Source organism: Puma concolor, chromosome D2, assembly GCF_028749965.1.
Source record: "Puma concolor isolate L17-30 chromosome D2, mPumCon1.1.hap2, whole genome shotgun sequence".
Taxonomy (NCBI): domain Eukaryota; kingdom Metazoa; phylum Chordata; class Mammalia; order Carnivora; family Felidae; genus Puma; species Puma concolor.
Window position 1 is genome coordinate 11824500 of NC_141677.1, and position 19210 is coordinate 11843709.

Consider the following 19210-nt stretch of genomic DNA (forward strand, 5'->3'; position numbering starts at 1 on the left):
GAGTGTGGAAGGAGTCTGTGCCCCAAGGGTTCATCCAATACCTGCCACGGGCCAGGCACTGCAGAGACATGGGAAAATGATGTTGACATCAGGAGGCATGAAGGTGGTGTGAAATCGAGGTTGGGTTGGGGGAAGGCAGTAGGAAGCAAGGGGGCTCAGCTAGGGGACTCCAGACTACACTGGTGAGGATCTAGGGAATATGGAAGAGAAAAGTGGGATATCTGAAAAGAAGTGAGAGATATTGCCCGGACATGGGAGACACAAACTTTAAATGACTCAGAATCACTGGGTGAGCAGGCGATTGTTGGTGCCGAAGACAGAAACAGTTGTCGGCTGACCAGGGCAGGGCCCTTAGCTGACCCACTGGTCAAATGAGGGTGTGAAGAATTTCCTTCCTACTTTACAGGATCATTGTAAGATTATGTGAGAAATTGTTTTAAAAATAATCTAAGTTGTGTATCTCACATAGAATTAGAAAATGTTGGACTTAGTATGCTAATCAGTGGTCTGCTGTCCTCTTAGGAGTGATTTCATGTCTTCATTATTCATTTCAGACATGCACAGTTGCTTTCTGACTCTAGATTATGCCATTTTTAGAAATATTAACAATAAATGCCAACACTTAAGCCACAGCCCCACCGCTTACGCACAAAGGCCACAGTTACTGTGTGTGAAGCATGTTCTATTTGTAGTTTTATCTCTTTGCCTTGTGGGTTCCTAATCTCAAAAGGGCTTCTCTCATCCTGATTGGCTAGGTCAAGTTGTTCTGTCTAATTCTGCCGCTCACCACTGGGACAAGGATCATCGCGTGACGGATACTGGATGTCAGGGCAGCCCCGTGGCATTTCCACTTTTTCTGCTCAACATGCTCCGGTAGCTGGAGACCGAGCACCCTCTCTATCTGATATACCTGGTTTGCACCGACCAATTCACTTTTAGTAACGGGATGTTTTTTCGGTAACTGGATTCTTTTTTTAAAAAAAAAAAATTTTTTAACGTTTATTTATTTTTGAGATAGAGACAGAGCATGAACGGGGGAGGGTCAGAGAGAGAGGGAGACACAGAATCTGAAACAGGCTCCAGGCTCTGAGCTGTCGGCACAGAGCCCAATGCGGGGCTCGAACTCACGGACCGCGAGCTCGTGACCTGAGCCGAAGTGGGACGCTCAACCGACTGAGCCACCCAGGCGCCCCTGTAACTGGATTCTTAATGCTGTATTAAAGAGTCTCTGTGGCTGTATTGGCAAAGATCGGTGGTGTGCAAAAGTGAGATGGACCAGTAAAAGGAGCAGAGAGAGAAGGAACTGAATAGTTTGAGTAAGAACCAAGCCCTCCTCTTCTGCCTCCCCTATTGTGGTGCCTCAGCGCTCACCGGTACTCCCACCCTGCCTTCCCTTTCCTGTTGCTGAGGGATCCTGTAAAGATGGAGGGGATGGCAGGGGGCTGGGGGGGGGGCGGGGGCAAGGAGTAAGAAGATGTAGAAGCAACGTGCTGGGAAACTAGGGAAACTAGAGAGATCAGGGACATACCCAGCTCCTTCCTGCTCATCCAGCTCTTGTCTTCTCCCCATAGCATTTCCGATTCTTATTCTTCATTCTCTGCTTGAGCCCTCAGAAGGCCCTTTGGGGGCCACCTGGGTGGCTCAGTCGGTTGAGCATCCGACTTCAGCTCAGGTCATGATCTCGCAGTTCCTGAGTTCAAGCCCCGCATCAGGCTCACTGCTGTCAGCCTGTCAGAGCAGAGCCCACTTTGGATCCTGGGTCCCCCTCTCTCTGCCCCTCCCCCACCTGCATTCTCCCCAAAATAAATAATTTTTTTTTTTAAAAAAAGAAGTGCCTTGGCATTAAAGTAGGAATTTAAGGATGGAACTCACTTCCACCTTTCCCTCTTTTCTCTTGGCTTTCAGAAAGTGCCAGATCTCCATGTTGTTTAAAACTGAGCACGGGCACCCTGTCCTCAAAGAGGCTGAGCTTCACTGCCTGAAGGCGGGGAACAAAACCTAGCTTGACTTTGCCTTGAAAGAAAAGCTAAAAGCTTAGAAAAGATACAGCATGGCTGCTGGACAAAACGGACTGTGCAGAATTTCAGGTACTTTCAGAGCAATTCATAATATTTGTACCATAATCTCCCATTTTCCTGACTTCTTAGCCTTTTTCTTTAATGGCAAAATCAGTTAATATCTGAGACACGTGTTACCTTCAGGCTATAGCATTTAGCTCCCAAGAATGTTATGAGGATTAGCAATACTTAGTCACGTATATTGCTCACAGGACTGACCCGAAGGGGATGAACATAATTAATCACAAAATGTTTAACAAATATTGGTGTTGCATATAAACTTGTATTACTAAATTTCAAAAAAAAATAAAAAATTAAAAATAAACTTGTATTACTAACACCCACAATTATCGCATTACTACATCCAAAACATCTACATGACTTTCTACATTCTGCTTAAATAGTCATTGTTAAATTGCAAAGGATCCTCAAGCATTAAAAACTGTACAAAGAAAATTTCAGTGCTCTCCTGCTTTATATCCTCAAAACATAGCCATTAACATCCTTGAAATTTATCTTCAACCTGCTCATAAAATTGAAAGTATGCACACAGTGTAGAAAGGGAGAATTAACTTAGATGATGAAACAGTTTAGAAATGAAGACAACTTTCCAAAGAATGAGTGGAAATACCATTTCCAACCGTACACAGTTATGGTTTGGCAAAAAGAAGGAAAGCCTATCAAACGCTAAATGTTCCCATAGATTTGAATTTCTATATATATATAATACTTCTTGGCAACAAGCCAGAGCAGCAATGGCTCTGTGTGTGTGTGTGTGAGTGTGTGTGTGTGTGTGTGTGTGTGTGTGTGTGTGTGTAAGTTCACTTATGCATTCACTTGATCAGTGTTAACTGAGCACCTAATTGATAACAGGCACTGGGGATAGAATAATGAACAACAGACACAAAAACTCCTGCCTTCCTAAACTTACATGCTAAAAGCTAGCAATAATCAAATGTATATATCACCTACTTATTTATATATAGACTCGAAGGTATATAGTGTACATAGATATATGTATTCTACTTAAATATTTACTTCCTTCCTATCTGCAATACTGCCTTCATAGTACAATAATTATAATCTATAGTAACTGCTTGCTTTCTGCTTCCGTGAGCCTTTTCAACTTCTCCTTCCTTGGTGGGGACCTGAATAATGCTAACTGGCTATCCCAAACCCAGAATAAACAGCTCTAATATGCTGGCTCCTGGGTTCAACCAAGACAACATCCAAAAGTGTTATTATTTGCTTTAGGTTCAAGATGATGAACAAATGGAACATACATGACTACTGCTTTTTTCTTTCCAAATCCTGTTCACCTGGGGGGGGGGGGGAAGAGACACAAACGGAATTAAACCCCAAACAGTGCAAGAAATGGGAAAAGTAAGCTATTAAGATTTTGTGTAAATCTGACAAATTCTAGAATATGGTACATATGTGGAATACTTTAATAGTTAAAAACAAAAAAAAAAAAAGAGTGGAGGAAGGTACTGTCCAGAAGTTGCATTAGGGAAGAGTGCGGGGGATGCCAGTAGGGGAGCTCCATCCGTCAAGGCTCCAAACTCAAGAGTGGATTGGGGGGCAGGGGGTGACGTCACCAAGATGATGGAGCTGGAGACCCCAGCCTCCGACCCCCCACAGAGGTCAATAATTAGATAGCCGCCCCGGAGTGAAAACAGCTCTGAGACAGCTCTGGAGTCCACTTAAGAGACTTCAGCGACACAATGGAACAAAAAGAATAACCGCACAGGAAGAGAAGACAGCCTCCTTTCGCCTGCATCATCCCCTCCCCAAAGCCAACATTACTCCGAACCAAGAGGAACCTCTCCAGCTGGAAAGAATTCCCGTCACCAGGAAAGGGGGAGCGGGGTGACTGCTGAGCTTCTCTAGCCTTTTGGGGCACAGCGCGAAGGTCCTGCTTTGATTTCACTCCACCTGGACAAGCAAAGCTCGGATGAACAGAGACGGCTAGGAGCGAGGAAGAAAAGCAGCAGCCGACAACAGCAGACACACGATGGAAGTGATGGAGGTTCCCGGTGATGCCCAACCCGGGCCTCCACTGCCGTGTGCACACCCATGGAGAGAGCCTTCAGTCACAGAGGACACACCAACAGCCAGGGCCCCCGTAGTCCTGGCGGGCCCGGGTCTGGCCCCGTCTCCTGTCACGGGCCCGTAGCGCTAGGCTCACCTGCGGACAGCCCCTTCAGCTGTGCACCTGCATGCCCCCAGCCTGACTCTTGACACCGGCCTCCATGCTGAGAACTAGCACACGTGGCCATTCACACCAATATCCAGGGTCCCTGAAGATGCCAGGGAGCCTGCAGTTGACCTCAGCCCTTGCTACTTGCCCTGGCTCCTGAGGAGGGCAAAATGGGTAAAGGGAGTCAAAAGTACAAAACAATGTATAGCAGACTGACTGAAATATTACATATTACATATTTCATTTTTAAAAAAAGTTTTTTAATGTTTTTTATTTGTTTTTGAGAGACAGAGACACACACACACAGCATGAGTAGAGGTGGGTAACAGACAGAGACAGAGACACAGAATCTGAATCAGGCTCCGGGCTCTGGGCCATCAGCACAAAGCCTGACACAGGGCTCAAACTCACGAGCTGTGAGATCCTGACCTGAGCTGAAGTCAGATGTTTAACCGACTAAGCCACCCAGGTGCCCCCCATATTGTATATTTCAAAGTAGCTAGGAGAGGGGACCTTGAAAGTTCTCATTACAAGGGGAAAAATATGTAACTGTGTATGGTGATGGATATTGACCAGATTTATTGCAGTGGTCATTTTGCAATGTATACAAATATCAAATCATTACATTGTACACCTGAAACAAACAAAAAAATTATAACTACAATAATTTACTAATGGTTACACAATATAAAAAGATATAAATTTACATATGAAAAACAAAGCATGGGAGTGAGGGAATAAAAGGATAGGGTTTTTTTAATTTTTAAAAACTGAGAGCTTTCTACCTGAGATCAGTAATATGACAGGGATGTCCACTCTCACCACTGTTGTTTAACATGGTGTTGGAAACCCTAGCCTCAGCAATCAGACAACAAAAGGAAATAAAAAGCAACGAAACTGGCAAAGAAGTCAAACTTCCGCTTTTTATGGATGACATGATACTCTACATGGAAAACTCAACAGACACATAAGCCAATGGAACAGAATAGAGAACCCAGAATTGGACCCACAAATGTATGGCCAATTAATCTTTGACAAAGCAGGAAAGAGTATCCAACGGAAAAACGACAGTATCTTTAGCAAATGGTGCTGGGAGAACTGGACAGCAACAGGCAGAAGAATGAAAGTGGACCACTTTCTTACACCACATACAAAAATAAATTCAAGATGGATGAAAGACCTAAATGTGAGATAGGAAAGCATCAAAACCCTAGAGGAGAAAACAGGCAACAACCTCTTTGACTTCAGCCGCAGCAACTTCTTACTTGACATGTCTCTGAAGGCAATGGAAATAAAAGCAAAAATGAACTATTGGGACCTCATCAAGATAAAAATCTTCTGCACTGCAAAGGAAATAATCAACAAAACTAAAAGACAACCAACAGAATGGGAGGAGATATTTGCAAATGACATATGGGATAAATAGTATCCCAAATCTATAAAGAACTTACCAAACTCAACACCTGAAAAACAAATAATCCAGTGAAGAAATGGGCAAAAGACATGAATAGACACTTTTCCAAAGAAGACACCCAGGTGGACAACAGACACATGAAAAGATGCTCAACACTGCTCATCATCAGGGAAATACAAATCAAAACCACATTGAGATACCACCTCACACCAGTCAGAGTGGCTAAAATTAACAACTCAGGAAACAACAGATGCTAGAGAGGATGTGGAGAAACAAGAACCCTCTTGCACTGTTGGGAATGCAAACTGGTGCAGCCGCTCTGGAAAACAGTGTGGAGGTTCCTCAAAAAATTAAAAACAGAATTACCTTACAACTCAGCAATAGCATTACTAAGAATTTATCCAAAAGATACAGGAGTACTGATTCATAGGGGCACATGTACCCCAACATTTATAACAGCACTATCAACAATAGTCAAATTATGGAAAGAGCCCAAATGTCTGTCAACTGATGAATGGGTGAAGATGTGATACACACACACACACACACACACACACACACACACACACACAATAGAATACTACTTGGCAATGAAAAAGAATGAAATCTTGCCATTTACAACAACATGGATGGAACTGGAGGATATTATGCTAAGTGAAATAAATCAGTCAGAGAGAGAAAGATATCATATGTTTTCACTCATATGTGGAATTTGAGAAACTTAACAGAAGACCATGGGAGAAGGGAAGGGAAAAAAATAGTTTCAAGCAGAGAGGGAGGCAAAACATAAGAGACTCTTAAATACAGAGAACAGGGGCGCCTGGGTGGCGCAGTCGGTTAAGCGTCCGACTTCAGCCAGGTCACGATCTCGCGGTCCGTGAGTTCGAGCCCCGCGTCGGGCTCTGGGCTGATGGCTCAGAGCCTGGAGCCTGTTTCCGATTCTGTGTCTCCCTCTCTCTCTGCCCCTCCCCCGTTCATGCTCTGTCTCTCTCTGTCCCAAAAATAAATAAACGTTGAAAAAAAAAAATTAAAAAAAAAAATACAGAGAACAAACTGGGGGTTGATAGGGAGGTGAGGGGAGGGAAAATAGGTGATGGGCATTGAGGAGGGCACTTGTTGGGAGGAGCACTGGGTGTTGTATGCAAGCAATGAATCATAGGAATCTACTCCCAAAGCCAAGAGCACACTGTATATACTCTATGTTAGCTAACGTGACAATAAATTATATTTAAAAAAATGTTGGTTTTTTTTTTTTTTAATTTTTTTTTCGACGTTTTTATTTATTTTTGGGACAGAGAGAGACAGAGTATGAACGGGGGAGGGGCAGAGAGAGAGGGAGACACAGAATCGGAAACAGGCTCCAGGCTCCGAGCCATCAGCCCAGAGCCTGACGCGGGGCTCGAACTCACGGACCGCGAGATCGTGACCTGGCTGAAGTCGGACGCTTAACCGACTGCGCCACCCAGGCGCCCCTAAAAAAAATGTTTTTTAACATTTTATTTATTTTTGAGAGAGAGACAGAGACAGAGCACAAGTGGGGGAGAGGCAGAGAGAGAGGGAGACACAGAATCCAAAGCAGGCTCCAGGCTCTGAGCTGTCAGCACAGAGCCTGACGCAGGGCTTGAACTCACAAACTGTGAGATCATGACCTGAGCCAAAGTCGGATGCTTAACTGACTGGGCCACCCAAGAGCCCCTTGACAATAAATTATATTTAAAAATGTTTTTCAAGAGAGAGTATGCATGAGTGGGGGAGGGGCAGAGAGAGAGGGAGAGAAAGAACCTTAAGCACACTCCATGCCCAGTGCAGAGCCTGATGTGGGGCTCAGCCTCACAACTGTGAGACCATGACTTGAGCCAAAATCAAGAGTTGGACACTTAACTTACTGAGTCACCCAAGCACCCCAAAGGATAGAGTTTTGGTATGTGATCAAAATTAAACTGTTATCAGCTTAAAATTGACTATCACATCTATGAGATGTTTCAAGCAAGCCACAGGGTAACCACAAAACAAAAACCTATAGTAGATATACACAAGATAGAGAGAGGAATCAAAGTCTATGACTACAGAAAAATCAATTCACAAAGAAAGATGGCAAAAGAGGAAGCAAGGAACAAAAGAACTACAAAACAATTAACAAGATGGCAATAGTACGTCGTTACCTATCAATAATTACTTTTAGTATAAATGGATGAAATTTTCCAATCAAAAGGCATAGGGTGGGGCACCTGGGTGGCTCAGTCAGTTAAGCATCTGACTCTTGATCTCAGCTCAGGTCTTGATCTCGGGGTCATGAGTTCAAGCCCTGCACTGAGCTCCATGCTGGGCATGAAGCCTACTTAAAAAAGAAAAAAAAAAAAACCCCACAGTGGAGGAATAGATATTTTTTAAAACAACATAGAGAAAATACACACACATACTCACACAGAAGACTCAACTATACGCTGCTTATAAGCGGCACCCTTAAACTTCAAGGACACACATAGGCTCAAAAAGAAAAGATGGAAAGAGATATTCCATGCAAATAGAATGCAAAAGAGAACAGAGGTAGCTATACTTCTATAAGACAAAACTGACTTTAAGTCAAAAATGGTAGTATGAGACAAGATAATTCTGAGGATAAAGGGGTCGATTCATCAAGATGATATAAAATTAAATATAAAACTATATGGAACCAACATCGGAGCACCTAACTATATTAAGCAAATACTAACAGACCTGAAGAGAGTAATAGACCATGATACAATAATGGCAGGGGTTTCAATACCCCGCTTTCAATAATGCATAAATTATCCAGACAGAAAACCAATAAATAAACATTGAACTTGAACTACACTTTAGACTAAATGGACCTCTCCATAGTAAGAGAATATTAAGTTACATTTATTCATACATTACCTTAATATATACATTCATATACTGTATTCGGTTACCAAAAGAGTCAGCAAATTTAAAAATATTGAAATCATACCAGGTATCTTTTCTGACCACAATGGTATGACACTAAAAATCAATAATAGGAGGAAGACTGGAAGGTTCACACATATGTGGAGAATACACTCCTGAACAAATAATGGAAAGAAAAGTATCAAATAAACCGCCTAACTTTAGCACCCAACGAACTAGGAAAAACAAGAACAAACTAAGCACAAAGTTAGTAGAAGAGAGATTAGAACAGAAATAAATGAAATAGAGAATAGAAAAAACAATTGACAAGATCAAGAAAATGCAGTGATGTTCTTTTTTGAAGACATAAACAAAATTTACAAACCTTTAGCTAGACTTACCAAGAAAAAAGAGGGGACTCAAAGTTATCAATGAAAGAGGAGACATTATAAGTGGTACCACAAAACATACAAAGGATTATAAGAGATTTATAAAAAATTATATGCCGACAATTTGACAATCTAGAAGAAGTGGATAAATATCTACAGACATGGATATTTCTACCATGTCTGAATCATGAAGAAATATAAAATCTGAACGGATCAATAATAAGTAGGAGATTGAGTCAGTAAGGAAGAACCTTCCAACAGGGAAAATTCCAGGATCAAATGGCTTCACAGATTAACTCCACCAAACATTTAAAGAAGAAGTAACACCAATTCTCAAACTCTTTCCAAAAATTGAAGAGGAGGGAACACTTCTGAACTGACTTAATGAAGCCAGCATTACCTTGATACCAAAGCTTGACAAGGACAGTGCAAGAAAAGAAAACTATGGGCCAATATCCCTAATCAACATAGATGCAAACATTCTCAACAAAATACTAACAAACCAAATTCAACAGCACATTAAAAGGATCATCCGCCATGATCAAGTGGGATTTATCCCTGGGATGCAACGAAGATTCAACACACGCAAATCAACAAATGTGATAACACCCATTAATAGAATGAGAGACAAAAATCATATGGTCAGCTCAATAGATGCAGACAAAGCATTTCACAAAATCCAATATTTTTTCATGATAAAAACTCTCAAAAAACACCTCAATATAATAAAGCCACAGCTAACATATTAAATGGAGGAAGGTTGAAAGCTTTCCCTCTAAGACCAGGAACAACACAAGTGTGCCCACTCACACCATGTCTATTCAACATGGCGCTACAATGGCGATGGAGATGCTTTTTATTGAATGCCTTCCTTTGGCACTTGAATTTCTTTGAAACATACAAACATATTACTCTGATTAAACAAGAGCCAAACCACCACAACAAAATGGTTCGGGAGCTTAATTTTTTTTTCAAGATACAATAGGAATTTTATTCCATGTGTTTCTTTTTTTTTTTTTTTTTTTCTTCAGTTCCATTAGTGTTATTGCTCAGGTCTTTCCACTAGCAAAGGTGCGGTCCCACGTCAGTAGGCTGTGACCACCCCCAAATGCATGGCCAGTAGCAGCAGAAAGGGTAGGGTTTTCTCAATCGTCCTGGTAACTGCAATGGTGCTCACTTGGCTTAGATAGAGGAAATCTAGCCACCCAGAGATTTCTTAAGACTCAGAGCAGCCTTGCAGGAGAATTTCCCTAGTTAATTGACCCTTGTTAGCTTAAACGACAGCAGATAATCTCCAAAAGCGAAACTACTTTGAGTGGCAAAGCTGTTATCTACCGCAATGTAACTGCCCGAAATCTAGTGACTTAACACAACAACTGCCATTTTACTGTATCTCACAGTCATGTGGGTCAGGAATTCAGCAAGGGCTCAGCAGGCAACTCTCCTGTTCCAGGGGGTCTCTCAGTGCTACTCACTTGACAGGGGGCCTGTTCAGGAGGGTCCAGGATGGTTTCCATCACGTGTCTAGGGCTGTGGTAGAGTCGTCTGGAAAGCTGGGCTCATCTGGGGCTCTCAGCACCTAGGCTCTCTGTGTCAGAATTCCCTTCCTTTTTGAGGCTGAAGAGTGTTTCATGGTATGGCCATACTACAGTGAATACCACCGTTTACCCCTCCATCCGCCGGTGGACACCAGGGCTGCTTCCGCTTTTTGGCTACTGTAAAGAACGCTGCTTGGAACGTGGGTGGCCAAGTATCCGTTGGAGCCCCTGCAGTCACCAGAACTGACTATTTTGAGGAATCAGAAAGTGCAAAATCACTGGTCGGAAACTGTAGAGTAAACAAGTTAGAAGTCATCTGGAAGAATCCTTAAACATGAATAAGCTCAGGCTGCTGTCTGCAGCTGCCTTCCGTACATTTCGAGCAAGGGCTCCCATGGACAGACATTCATGTCACGGCACCAGGAACAGCAAGCACCCTGCTCTGATCCTTTAACACACCTGAAATATTTCTCCCAATTCCCTTTGAGACCAAAATTATACATTTAGGAACCAGCTGGCTGAGATGAGGGAGGGTGGTCTGGGGTGACAGCCTCAGATTCACTAATTGTTCAAGAAATACTGGAGCATCTGGGTGGCTCAGTCAGTTAAAAGTCTGACTTCAGCTCAGATCATGATCTCACAGTTCGTGGGTTCAAGCCCCATTAGAGCCCTGTGCTAACAGCTCAGATTCTGTCTCTCTCTCTATCTCTCTGCCCCTCCTCCACTCACACTCTGCCTCTCTCTCTCTCTCTCTCAAAATAAATAAACATTTTTTGGGGCACCTGGGTGGCTCAGTCAGTTAAGCGTCCGACTTCGGCTCAGGTCACGATCTTGCAGTCTGTGGGTTCGAGCCCCACGTCGGGCTCTGTGCTGACAGCTCAGAGCCTGGAGCCTGTTTCAGATTCTGTGTCTCCCTCTTTCTCTGACCCTCCCCTGTTCATGCTCTCTCTCTCTCTCTCTGTCTCAAAAATAAATAAATGTTAAAAAAAATTAAAAATAAATTAAAAAATAAACATTTTAAAAAATGTTTATATACATATATATATATATATATATATATATATATATATATATATATATATTTACTGAGTGCCTTCTATGTGCCAGACACTGTGCTCGGCACTTGGGATGTACCTGTGAACACATGAGACAAAACTCTGGCCGCATCCTAGTGAGGGGGGATGGGCAGATGCTCAAAAATATGCTTCATGACTAAGTGACTTATTTACTGGTACATATCAGCATCACTGTATTCATCCACTCGTTCATTTATTTAATCATTCAACAAATATTCACTGGGTACCTTTTCCTTCTTACAGAAAAAGGTATTTTTTATTTAAAAATAGAGCCGAGGGGCGCCCGGGTGGCTCAGTCGTTTAAGCGTCCGACTTCGGCTCAGGTCATGATCTCGTGGTTCATGAGTTCGAGCCCCGCGTCAGGCTCTGTGCTGATGGCTCAGAGCCTGGAGCCTGTTTCGGATTCTGTGTCTCCCTCTCTCCCTGACCCTCCCCCATTCATGCTGTCTCTCTCTGTCTCAAAAATAAATAAACATTAAAAAAAAATTTTTTTTAATAAAAATAAAAATAGAGCTGAGACAGAGCTGTGCACAGGACGACATGCTACCTGCCCCTCAGAGCTGAACTAACCAGCGTCCTATGTGTGAAACATCGTGCGTCGTGTTTTCTTTCCGAGCACTACTATTTACATTAAGGAAGACATGAGATAAAGATTTGAACTCAAGAGAAGACTGGAGATTAGGCGTGTTCAGCAACTGGAAACTCAATTGTGACAGAAATTCGAATCTTTATGATAAGTCCTCGTAATGGCATTAAAAACGCAAATAACATAGGCACGGCGCTCCTGAGGCATTCTTATATAATTTCAGACCTAGTCCTCCATTGTGTTACAATCAGAAAATAACAGGCCAGACTTCCCAAAAGCCTGAAACAAAATCACTGGCTTCTAAAAATGTGTTTATGCATATTTAGTGTCTCAATGGCAACAGCTCTCTTTTATGCTTTTTGCTTCAGAATATTACTAATGTCTGGTCAGAAAGCATAGCCGTAAAATTACCCCTCAGAGCTGATGTGTACCCAAATGGCAAGAAATATTCTATTGTGCACCGGTTCAATTTGACGTTAAAGAATGGCATGGCATTTCAGGGCTGCAAAAAAGAGAAAGGAACATTCAGAAACCATCAAAAGATTAAAAAGTAGAAACCGGGGCACCCAGGGGCACTTGGGTGGCTCAGTTAGTTAAGCCTCCGACTTTGGCTTAGGTCATGATCTCGTGAGTTCGAGGTGAGTTCGAGCCCCACATCGGGGTCTGTGCTCACAGCTCAGAGCCTGGAACCTGCTTCAGATTCTGTGTCTCCATCGCTCTCTGCCCCTCCCCCACTCACGCTCTGTCTCTCTCTCTCAAAAATAAATAAACAATTTAAAAATTAAAAAAAAAAAAAGTAGAAACTAAGACCAGTCATCCAGTTAGGCTAAAAAATGAATTTCTGTCTCCAACTTGGGGGTCCGTGGTGGACGGAGGGCTCCTCTTTGCCGTTCTGGCTGGAAGTGAGTAGGAGGTGTCCCTCCAGAGCTCAGTCTGTCCCCGGGAGAGAAAGCACCAGAGACAGGCAGGCAGGAGACCGCACAGCCCTCACCTCCCCCACCTCTCATGCTCCCACTTTCTCCATCAGCAAAAAGCCACCTTACACACGACCAGTGTGTTGAGTCTCTAGCGGGACACAACATTTGATCAAAAATAATCGATAAAAATACGTGCAGCGTAGGCACGACATCAAGCTTTCCGATTGTGATGTACGCGCCTGACGTGAGGCTTTTGATTGCCGAGAAAGCCACGGCAAAGACATCCACCTCCAATAAACACATGGCCAGCTGTAAGACACAGCTGCTGGCCAAACAGCCAGATAAGGAATGAGGCCACCACAACCCATAAAGTCCCCTCTCTCAGAAGGTTCCGGGGAAGCTACACATGACAGTTTGCGTGACTCTGCTTCTCCTGCCAGTGCCTTAACTCCCACTCTTAGGCCTTAAATGGTCCAAGAAAGAGTGAACCCAAGAAGCCCGAGACACCCTATCCTCAGAATTCCAGGCCCAACCCCTCTCTCTGCTTTGTTGTGCGGCCCTCGGATGTGCCGTGTAATGATCTGTGAGTAATAAACTCCGTTCCTCAAAGGTCCCTGACGGTTTTTGCCAAAGTGCATCCTGAAGCCAAAGCAAGAACCACAAGGCTGGGCCAGCCCCAGCGCTTGCTTTGGTGAGAGAACGTCTTCGGGGCCTCGCCGAGAGATACGTTATATGGGCCCAGGCATTCTGAGGGGATAGCATCGGTGCCAGAAGATCAAGACCAACACCGCACAACTGCTAAGCGGGGTTAAGGAACCTCAGTCCCTTCCTGAAGGAAACTGTTCCAACCTGCTACCCATAGCCCCAGGTTGCTGAAACTATGTGGCTGGAGGAAAGAGCAAGGATTTGAGAGGGAATCACGACAGGCACTAGGGAGCAGGCCAGGGCTAGCCAATGAGGGAGAGAAAGGGGGTTTGGGGTCCACCAGACAGCAGCCACTAGAACCAACCCTCTTACCATGGGGGGCCAGGCATGCACCCTAGCAAACGGCTGTGATAGAGCCACATCAGATTTGCCAGCTGTGGGGACTTTGGCTCAGTTTCCTCATTTGTGAAGTGGGGACATCGTAAGGGTTAAAGGGTTGGTAAGGGAAAGGATTCAGTAAGTATCAGCTTTAATACTGGCCTGAGTAATCATGGTGGAGTCAGATCCCCAAACCCCCTGGAGAGCTTATCTCTCAAGTTCTCCTGGATTCTGAAGTTTGGCAGTTCCTTTGAGGGTGCTGTCCCCAGACGCAGGGCCATGATGAAGTTTCCCGCAGTCCTTCACAGAAGGAGAAAAAGGAGGTCAAGTTGCTGGGTATCTGTAGAAGGTAGGCCACGGTCCTTTACTGGGAAAAAAATGTCCTTTGGTCCAGGATTATTAACTTTAAGGCCCCCGGAGTATGCGGCTGTCATTGCACACCTCCAGAGGGTTTCACCCGCGTTCACCACAATGTCAATGGCAGCCTGGCTGGCTCATTTCCTGACTTGGACCGTGCCTGATTTTCTTGTCTTTCTCTTCTTTTTCCTCCTCCTCATCTTTGCTCTCCTCTTCTTCCTCCTCAGTGTCCTCACTGGTGATCAGAGGAAGAAGGGAAGGCCACCAAGAATGTAGCTCAAGAGCCAGTCTTCACCTGGGAACAGAGACACAGCCTGGGCAAGAATGGAGAAAAGAGAGAGAGGATTAGCTTACTTTCTATGTTTCAAAATAGACGTAGCAAACTTAACGAAGCAAACAAACAAAAAACTCCCCCAGGAAACCTTAAGCATAAGAGAAAGAAAGGAAGAGATATGAGAATATAGACTTTGGTCTCCTTTGTCCTTTCCAGAAAATACATCTATAAATAAGTCCTTCGTGGATAGCCAACGAACAAGACAAAGATAAGTATCTGCATCCTGAAGCAAGCCACCTAAATATTCTCCTTACCATGCATTTAGTATGCTAGTTTTCCAATTTCTGTTCTTTAAATTCCATGCCATTTCTATTCTTAGAAGAAGTGAATAAACAGGGAGTCGAGATAATTTGGTCAAAATATAGGACTGCAAAGCAGGATTTCTAATAGGCAGTTAGTAGGGGCGCTTACCAATGGGGAACTTGATAAATTTATTTTCTCTGAATCTCCTTGTTTAAGAAAATGAGGGAATTGCATTAGATGATCTCCAAGGAGATCATTTTGAATTTCAATGTGGATTTTCCCAGCTACATCAAAAAGCCTGGAAATGAAGCCAGGGCATTTAATACACGGAAAGGCTTTAATTCGGCTGACCCCCTTTATTCCCTGATGCCAGTCTACAGAATCTGCTTCCATAAACCGTAACCATTCAGTCCAAATGCCAGAGCTCAGGACCCCCAGGGGAAGATACGAGCCAGGGTCATATTTATTTCCCAGCCACTGGACAACTATTTGATGGGCACTTCCTGTGTGTCTGGCTCTGGATGAGATCCCAGGAACCAGACAAGTAAGGAAGACCTCTCTTCGGAGCATTCAGAATCCAGGGGGAAGGAATTCAACACAAGCAATTCCCAATACTGTGATGTGTGCTTTAACAAAGTGTGCAGAGGGCGCTGTGGTCACCCATGTCTGTGTGCCCCAGGCCAACCAGGTCTCCATAGCCCTGTGGAACATGACGCACAGAACTTCCCTGATAAGAGAAAAAGAGTCGTCCAGTAGCAAACAGTCACACACAGTACTATCTTCAGTGACGATTTGGAAAGGTCAAAACGTACCCTGGTGACAGAAGCCAGCTCTGCTTCAGGGAAGAAACCAGTAGGAATTCAAGTTGCAATGCTGCCGTTTCTTACTTGGAGAGAGCCACTGGACCACCCTGGGCTCCAGCCGCTGTTGGCTGGGAAATGACCACCATCCTCTGGGCCCAGGGAGGGCAGGTGTGTCTTCGTTGTGGGGAGGGCAACTGCCATTCAATTATTCAAGCCACCCCTATGCTCTCTCTTCCCCCACCCACCCCGCCCTGCCTCTCCCCTGTCTCTCTGTTCTCCTTCCCCAGTTTCTCTCAGCCACACTACCTCCGAGAAGACAGAAGGGAAGCATTGTGCCTCTACCCCCAATCACCCACTGGGACTCAGTGACCATTAGGTGAGGGAGCTCAGCTTATAGCTGATGCTCAAAAGCTACTGATGGTCCACTGCTCAGCCTTTCCTGGTGGGAGAAGTAAGAGCTGCCTGTGAAACATGAAAAATTAATGAGGAGAATATGAGTGCCTGGGGTTCCTTTCTCCTCAGACCAAACCAAATCAATAAAAGCCTCAGCTCCTGCCAGTAAAGGGCAAAAAGAAGCGTGCATCACCTATGGACATCCAGAAAACCATTAGAACTACAGAATATTTGGAGCTGTAAGGCTCTGAAAGTTCCCCCAACTGTACAGAGAGGCAAACGGATGCCCAGAATTCTGGTGATTTAGCCACTAACATAGCAAGTTGGTAAGCAGAGTCTTGGTTCAGACTCATCTCTCTGAACAGGCTTTGCTGACACAAGTCAACAATCAGGAATCCCACTGGCCTCACAAAGTAATGGGGAGACAGGCCAAGAGGTGACATGGTGCAGAGAAACCCCAACCTCCTTGCTCTCAAAAAGAACCCCCAAGTGGGAATGGAGAGAAAGAGTATACCCAGGCTCACTCACTGCCTTGACCCTGCCTGGACCCCTGGGCCCACTGGTTTCCTCTGTCTTCGGGGTAACGACAGAGATAATAAGAACTGGACGCCTGCACAGTGTCCATCTGGTGGCTGGGGAGAGCCTGGGGGGAAACCACAGCCAATGAGCCTCAGCCTGAGCTAAACCAACAGTCCCCACGCATTCGGGGCAGCAAGGCACATCCAGGACCCTGCCCAGGCTAATTGGCTTGCAAATGAGGTAATAAAAACAAAGCTCTTTAGAAGTCAGTCCAATTTTCTAGGCACATGGGTCAGGTCACCTTATTTCGTCCTATAATTTAAACCATGTTTTTAAAGTCCTGCTTTGGGAATTCACAGCGCTTTATTTTTTTTAAAGACTTCATTTTTTGAGAGCGGTTTGGGTTCACCAAAAAAGAGAGGAAGGTACAGAGAGTTCCCATACACCCCCTGCCCCGACACATGCACGGCCTCCCCCATTATGAATGGCCCCCACCAGAGCGGCACACGCGTCACCATCAACGAACCTACGCTGACGCATCATCATTGCCCAGAACCCATAGTTTTCACATCAGGGTTCACTCTTGGTGTTGAATTTATGGAGCTTTTTGAGGCTTTTTATTTAACTGGTAGGGTGTCCCTCCTTTCTTCCTCCACTGCGAGTCTGGAGAAAAGTCCATCCTTCCACAAAGTGCTCTGGGGGCAAAAGGGCAACCCCGACATCAGAGCAAACATAGAGTGCCTGACCCCATTTCCCTTCTGGTGGCATGTGAAGTCACTGAGTGACACAGAATGTCAGTGACCCTCAAATTCATGGGGGAAATGAGGACACTGACCTATCAAAAGGGCCACAGCCAAGGAGACAAAAGGCCACCCTCTACAGAAGCCATCTCAACAGCAGCATGACACAAAACGATTCTCTCCGCCAGCTTTGCCAAAACCCGTGAGCACAGTCCTGTCAGCAAGGGGCAGGGGAGAGGACAAAGGACAGAGCAGGGTGACGTCCACAGGAGAGGCTGGCCAGGTGTTCCTGACACTGACAGCCCTGTGTGTCTCCATTCAAGGATGTTGGGCAAGAGATCATCTAACTAGTGTGACCGACCAGGCCAGAAAGACAGTCACAGAGGAGAGAAGGACACCAAAGGGTCACAGATGCTTTCTCACAATCTGGAATTTTCAGAATATTCTTCCCCAAACCTCTGCCTCCCAAAGGCCTTATCACCAGTCATAACGAATAATGGGGACCCACCTTTGCTCCCACACACATTCATGAGAACCCCTCAAAGAAGACGGTGCAGCCCCACGTGCTTGCTTTTGAGTCCCCACCTGAGGACTCCAGTGGAGGCTGGTGATCCCAATACAAACCATGGCCAAATACACTGGGCTCTAGTGTGGATGTGTGCCTCACCTTCTGTTTAAAAATGTCAGCAGAACTACCCCATCGGGCCCTTCCCCCCTGCTCGCCTCAGCCACCACAAGCAGCTCAAACCTTCCTCTCAGCATCACCTGACTCCTGCTTCTGCACTGCTGGTCCTCTGCCCTTCTCACCTACCCAACCCCCCTCCCCACCTCCCCCACCAGGGGCCTTGGGCAATTATAGTCTGTGGTCAAAACATTCCTCCGGATCTTCAAACCCTTCTCTCAACTATCCATCTGCCTCTGGGCTCTAAATGAGGACCCTGATTACTTTGCACGCACTCAAATTGAGAGTGAATTAACCACCTCAGAAAATACAGCTTAGACCCATTATAAAAGGGTCCTACCATTCCCACCCCACATCTATCTATTTGGTACTCTGTTTTATTTTCTTCATAATACTTACCATTACTTGAAATTATCATGTTCGTTTGTATGTTCACCAGCATGTTGTTTGGTTCACCCCCTAGAATGAAAGTTCCGTGAAGGCTGCATACTTAATTCAATGCTGTAACCCTAGCGTCCTCATGGGCCCCATAGTAGGTGCTCAGTAAATATTTACTGAATGGATGGATAAAGGAACTACCCGCAGAGAGCACTGTGATCTCATGGAAGCACATAGGAGGAATTATGGGAGATGTGCGTGTGTGCGTGTGTGTGCGTGTGTGTGTGTGTGTGCGTGTGTGTGTAGGGACAGTGTAAATATCACTTGAGTATATTCACCATCAAAACAATGAAATAAATCAAAAAAAGAAAAAGATCAGCATGGGACACAGGGATTACAACAGGCTGACTGATAGAGAACCAAGACCAAGTAAAATGGTGCTAAACTGTTTACAAAGGAGAGCCCGAGACCTACTCCGCCAACTGCCTCCATACAAATGAACGGATGGCCCTTCCCAGCCCAATGAAAGACTAAGGGCTTATTCTGAAAATGGTCCCTACTTTAGTGATTGCAGGCCCAGCTGGGGGTGAAGTGCCATACTGAAACCAAGGGGATTAAGTGAACATCTATTTACAGATGCTGAAATCCCCAGCCTTCTTCCCCAATTTGGCTCTC